We start from the raw sequence: 7,120 nt of genomic DNA on the forward strand, positions 1-7,120 counted from the left end.
TACACTACACAATGCACTAATACACCACACATACGCTACACAGTGCACTAATACACCACACATACACTACACAGTGCACTAATACACCACACATACACTACACAATGCACCAATACACTACACAGTGCACTAATACACCACACATACACCACACATACACTACACGGTGCACTAATACACCACACATACACTACACAATGCACTAAAACACTACACAGTGCACTAATACACCACACATACACTACACAGTGCACTAATACACCATACATACACTACACAATGCACCAATACACTACACAGTGCACTAATACACCACACATACACCACACATACACTACACAGTGCACTAATACACCACACATACACTACACAATGCACTAATACACTACACAGTGCACTAATACACCACACATAAACCACACATACACTACACAATGCACTAATACACCACACATACACTACACAATGCACTAAAACACCACACATACACTACACAATGCACTAATACACCACACATACACTACACAATGCACTAAAACACCACACATACACTACACAATGCACTAAAACACCACACATACACTACACAATGCACTAAAACACCACACATACACTACACAATGCACTAAAACACCACACATACAGTGCCTTGCGAAAGTATTCGGCCCCCTTGAACTTCATTTCAGGCTTCAAACATAAAGATATAAAACTGTAATTTTTTGTGAAGAATCAACAACATCGAGAGGGGTCAGCTGAGGTGGCTCGGGCATCTGTTCCGGATGCCTCCTGGACGCCTTCCTGGGAAGGTGTTCCGGGCGCGTCCCACTGGGAGGAGACCCAGGGGAAGACCTAGGACACGCTGGAGAGACTATGTCTCCCGGCTGGCCTGGGAACGCCTTGGTGTCCCCCCGGAAGAGCTGGAAGAAGTGGCTAGGGAGAGGGAAGTCTGGGCATCTTTGCTTAGACTGCTGCCCCCGCGACCCGGCCTCGGATAAGCGGGAGAAGATGGATGGATGGATGGATCAACAACAAGTGGGACACAATCATGAAGTGGAACGAAATTTATTGGATATTTCAAACTTTTTTTAACAAATAAAAAACTGAAAAATTGGATGTGCAAAATTATTCAGCGCCCTTAAGTTAATACTTTGTAGCGCCACCTTTTGCTGCGATTACAGCTGTAAGTCGCTTGGGGTATGTCTCTATCAGGTTTGCACATCGAGAGACTGAAATCTTTGCCCATTCCTCCTTGCAAAACAGCTCGAGCTCAATGAGGTTGGATGGAGAGCATTTGTGAACAGCAGTTTTCAGTTCTTTCCACAGATTCTCGATTGGATTCAGGTCTGGACTTTGACTTGGCCATTCTAACACCTGGATATGTTTATTTGTGAACCATTCCATTGTAGATTTTGCTTTATGTTTTGGATCATTGTCTTGTTGGAAGACAAATCTCCGTCCCAGTCTCAGGTCTTTTGCAGACTCCATCAGGTTTTCTTCCAGAATGGTCCTGTATTTGGCTCCATCCATCTTCCCATCAATTTGAACCATCTTCCCTGTCCCTGCTGAAGAAAAGCAGGCCCAAACCATGATGCTGCCACCACCATGTTTCACAGTGGGGATGGTGTGTTCAGGGTGATGAGCCGTGTTGCTTTTACGCCAAACATAACGTTTTGCATTGTTGCTAAAAAGTTCGATTTTGGTTTCATCTGACCAGAGCACCTTCTTCCACATGTTTGGTGTGTCTCCCAGGTGGCTTGTGGCAAACTTTAAACTTTAAATGGATATGTTTAAAAAATGGCTTTCTTCTTTCCACTCTTCCATAAAGGCCAGATTTGTGCAGTATACGACTGATTGTTGTCCTATGGACAGAGTCTCCCACCTCAGCTGTAGATCTCTGCAGTTCATCCAGAGTGATCATGGGCCTCTTGGCTGCATCTCTGATCAGTCTTCTCCTTGTATGAGCTGAAAGTTTAGAGGGACGGCCAGGTCTTGGTAGATTTGCAGTGGTCTGATACTCCTTCCATTTCAATATTATCGCTTGCACAGTGCTCCTTGGGATGTTTAAAGCTTGGAAAATCTTTTTGTATCCAGATCCGGCTTTAAACTTCTCCACAACAGTATCTCGGACCTGCCTGGTGTGTTCCTTGTTCTTCATGATGCTCTCTGCGCTTTAAACGGACCTCTGAGACTATCACAGTGCATGTGCATTTATACGGAGACTTGATTACACTCAGGTGGATTCTATTTATCATCATTAGTCATTTAGGTCAACATTGGATCATTCAGAGATCCTCACTGAACTTCTGGAGAGAGTTTGCTGCACTGAAAGTTAAGGGGCTGAATGATTTTGCACGCCCAATTTTTCAGTTTTTATTTGTTAAAAAAGTTTGAAATATCCAATAAATTTTGTTCCACTTCATGATTGTGTCCCACCTGTTGTTGATTCTTCACAAAAAATTACAGTTTCATATCTTTAGGTTTGAAGCCTGAAATGTGGCAAAAGGTCGCAAAGTTCAAGGGGGCCGAATATTTTCGCAAGGCACTGTACACTACACAGTGCACTAATACACCACACATACACTACACAGTGCACTAATACACCACACATACACTACACAATGCACTAATACACGACACATACACATCACAGTGCACTAATACACCACACATACACTACACAATGCACTAATACACCACACATACACTACACAGTGCACTAATACACCACACATACACTACACAATGCACTAATACACCACACATTCACTACACAATGCACTAATACACCACACATACACTACACAGTGCACTAATACACCACACATACACTACACAATGCACTAATACACCACACATACACTACACAGTGCACTAATACACCACACATACACTACACAGTGCACTAATACACCACACATACACTACACAATGCACTAATACACCACACATACACTACACGATGCACTAATACACCACACATACAATACACAGTGCACTAATACACCACACATACACTACACAATGCACTAATACACCACACATACACTACACAATGCACTAATACACCACACATACAATACACAGTGCACTAATACACCACACATACACTACACAATGCACTAATACACCACACATACACCACACAGTGCACTAATACACCACACATACACTACACAATGCACTAATACACCACACATACACTACACAATGCACTAATATACCACACATACACTACACAGTGCACTAATACACCACACATACACTACACAATGCACTAATACACCACACATACACTACACAGTGCACTAATACACCACACATACACTACACAATGCACTAATACACCACACATACACTACACAATGCACTAATACACCACACATACACTACACAGTGCACTAATACACCACACATACACTACACAATGCACTAAAACATCACACATACACTACACAGTGCACTAATACACCACACATACACTACACAGTGCACTAATACACCACACATACACTACACAATGCACTAATACACCACACATACACTACACAGTGCACTAATACAGTACACACACTACACAGTGCAATAATACACCACACATACACTACACAGTGCAATAATACACCACACATACACTACACACACTACACAGTGCACTAATACACCACACATACACTACACAGTGCACTAATACACCACACATACACTACACAGTGCACTAATACACCACACATACACTACACAGTGCACTAATACAGTACACACACTACACAGTGCAATAATACACCACACATACACTACACAGTGCACTAATACACCACACATACACTACACAGTGCACTATTACACTACACATACACTACACAGTGCACTAATACACCACACATACACTACACAGTGCACTAATACAACACATACACTACACAGTGCAATAATACACCACACATACACTACACACACTACACAGTGCACTAATACACCACACATACACTACACAGTGCACTAATACACCACACATACACTACACACACTACACAGTGCACTAATACACCACACATACACTACACAGTGCACTAATACACCACACATACACTACACAGTGCAATAATACACCACACATACACTACACACACTACACAGTGCACTAATACACCACACATACACTACACAGTGCACTAATACACCACACATACACTACACAGTGCACTAATACACCACACATACACTACACAGTGCACTAATACACCACACATACACTACACAGTGCACTAATACATTATATGGTACACTAATACAATTTACATACACTACACAGTGCACTAATAATCTATACATACACACACGGTGCTCTAATACACTATATACACACTACACAGTGCATTGTTGCTCTATTACACTACACAGTGCACTAATACATTACATGGTACACTAATACACTATACATACACTACACAGTGTACACTCAATGAACACAATTCAACATGTCTCCTTTTACTGAAGCCTTTCTCTTTTGTACAATACTCTGGATAAGGGCATCTGCTAAATGCCGTGTTGATGTAGCCACAGCAGCACCGCCTGCATACATCATCTCTAGCAGAAGCATCGATATTAACCTCATTAAATCATCCCGGCATTTCCTGCATTTTTGTGCATTGTTTCTGTGCATTACAGTTTTGCTGGGGGATTGAAATGAAGGCAAATTGTGTCTTTAATGTGTAAATTCTACACAAATGTACAATTGGTTTATGAAAAAGCATAACAACTGTTTGTAAGTGTATCCTTGTAAGTGTATCTGCGACCAAATTAGCTTCTTCTCCTCTGTAAGTGTAAAAAAACAGATTCAATACACATGAATATATTTGAGCTTGTGCTACAGATGTGGTTTGTGAGCATGACTAGAGCACTCTCTGACCATCCAATCAAAGAATGTGAAAATGCTGACGTTATCGGATGCCTGCTAGAAGGCCTTGGAGTCAGCAAATTGCAATCTGATTGGTTACAGCAACAGCTTCTACAACATGGATTTTACACAACAAGAGCCCTGATCCTGAAGGACTTACAGAGGTTCCCTTTGACCCCGGCAACATGTGATGTGACGCTGAAATCTGATTGTATAGAAACTGTAATGTAAACAGACACTACTTGCAGAAGAATCGACTATTGGGAATAATTTAAGACATACTCATGGACTAAAATATATTAAAGTGCAAGTGAGTGATTCTGATGAACACAATGCTCAGTAATAAAACTGACTAATGTGTAATCCATGTGTTATTACTTGTAATGTAGCTGTCACACACACACACACACACACACACACACACACACACACACACACGCACACACAGAGGGCTGTAGTTTAAACCCCTCCTGGGTTAATGAAGAAATGGAGTTGGGTTTCATCTGTCTTCACTCATTTACCTCTACAGTCACAACGTCTTTCCCTCTCTTTCCTCTTTGTGTTTTTCCTGTCACTCTGCATTCCAGGATTCAGGACACACACAAACACACACACGCAGAGTCCAGCAGATCGAAGTCTGGCTGAATAAACATGAGTTGTAGGAGTGTATACTGACATCAGCTAATAAACCAGTGTGTGTGTGTGTGTGTGTGTGTGTGTGTTTTGCTTTAGACTCTCAGCAGTGTTTGCTAAATAAAAGTTCAGCAGAAGCCTTTCAAAGGTCACAAACTACACACACACTACACACATTCCTTACCAGCTCAGTGTGTGGTGTGTGTGTGTGTGTGTGTGTGTGTGTGTGTGTGTGTGTGTGTGTGTGTGTGTGTGTGCGCGTGCGTGTGTGTGTGTGTGTGTGTGTGTGGCCAAAAAAAGACTGAGACTCATAGACACAGAGAGAGAGAGAGAGCGAGCGAGCGAGATGTCAGCCATGTTAGTTAGAATGTTAGTCGATCTCCCAGCTCTCGGCTGTAGAAGGGTGTGAGGTGTGAGGAGGAAACGTACAGAAATGTAGGAAGAGGAAGCGTTTGTTTCTCACCTTGGTTTCCCCTTGCTCCCTCCGTGTTCCGTGAACGCTCGCGATCCCAACCTGCTCCTACAGAGCCGCCATCTTGCTGCGATAAAAGAGACAATCCCCCACATCAATGTTCATGTACTGCTGTGACGTCTGCTTTCATCACACACACACACACACACACACACACACACACACACACATGCTCTGACACACACACGGAAGCCAGAGTTGTAGTCCACGCTTGCATCCGTGCCACAGTGTGTGTGTGTGAGTGTGTGAGTAGATGAAGAGCAGAAGCTATGAGCAGGAGAAATCTCTCTCTGTCTGTTTTCGGGCTGAACCTCCAGCACACAAAGGGCCGAGCGTCTGCTCCCTCCTTCCCTCGCTCCTTTTTTCAGATGTACACAATAGTGGACAAACTGTGGGCTGCGTGGAAACAGTGGAGTGGAGCTGGTGGAGGAAGAGGAATCGCTCAGTGTTGATCTTAGACTGAACACGCACACACACACACACACACACACACACAGACTCAAACTTAGACACACACTTTTACACACACACACACACACACACACACACACACACACACACACAGACCTAGTTAGACCTACACACACACACACACACACACACACACAGACCTAGTTAGACCTACACACACACACACACACACACAGACTTAGTTAGACCTACACACACACACACAAACACACAGACCTAGTTAGACCTACACACACACACACACACACACACACACACACACACAGACCTAGTTAGACCTACACACACACACACACACACAGACTTAGTTAGACCTACACACACACACACACAAACACACAGACCTAGTTAGACCTACACACACACACACACACACACACAGACCTAGTTAGACCTACACACACACACACACACACACAGACTTAGTTAGACCTACACACAAACACACAGACCTAGTTAGACCTACACACACACACACACACACACAGACCTAGTTAGACCTACACACACACACACACACAGACTTAGTTAGACCTACACACACACACACAAACACACAGACCTAGTTAGACCTACACACACACACACACACACACACACACACACACACACACACACACACACACACAGAGACCTAGTTGGACCTA

The 7,120-nt window shown here is 43.1% G+C and overlaps 1 protein-coding gene across 2 annotated transcripts in view; it reads right to left on the reverse strand.

Moving 5' to 3' along the window:
- Positions 1-6,510, reverse strand: part of tet2 (tet methylcytosine dioxygenase 2) — a 31,177-nt gene extending 24,667 nt beyond the window's left edge. Inside the window, exon 1 of one of the 2 annotated variants that reach the window (XM_083538895.1) lies at positions 5,994-6,510. The gene's annotated coding sequence lies outside the window, so the exon portion shown is untranslated. The remainder of the gene's footprint in view (positions 1-5,993) is intronic. The other variant, XM_083538896.1, reaches the window with a different exon arrangement.
- Positions 6,511-7,120: the final 610 nt, after the last annotated feature.

Source organism: Silurus aristotelis (genome assembly GCF_946808225.1).
Source record: "Silurus aristotelis genome assembly, chromosome: 4".
Lineage (NCBI taxonomy): Eukaryota > Metazoa > Chordata > Actinopteri > Siluriformes > Siluridae > Silurus > Silurus aristotelis.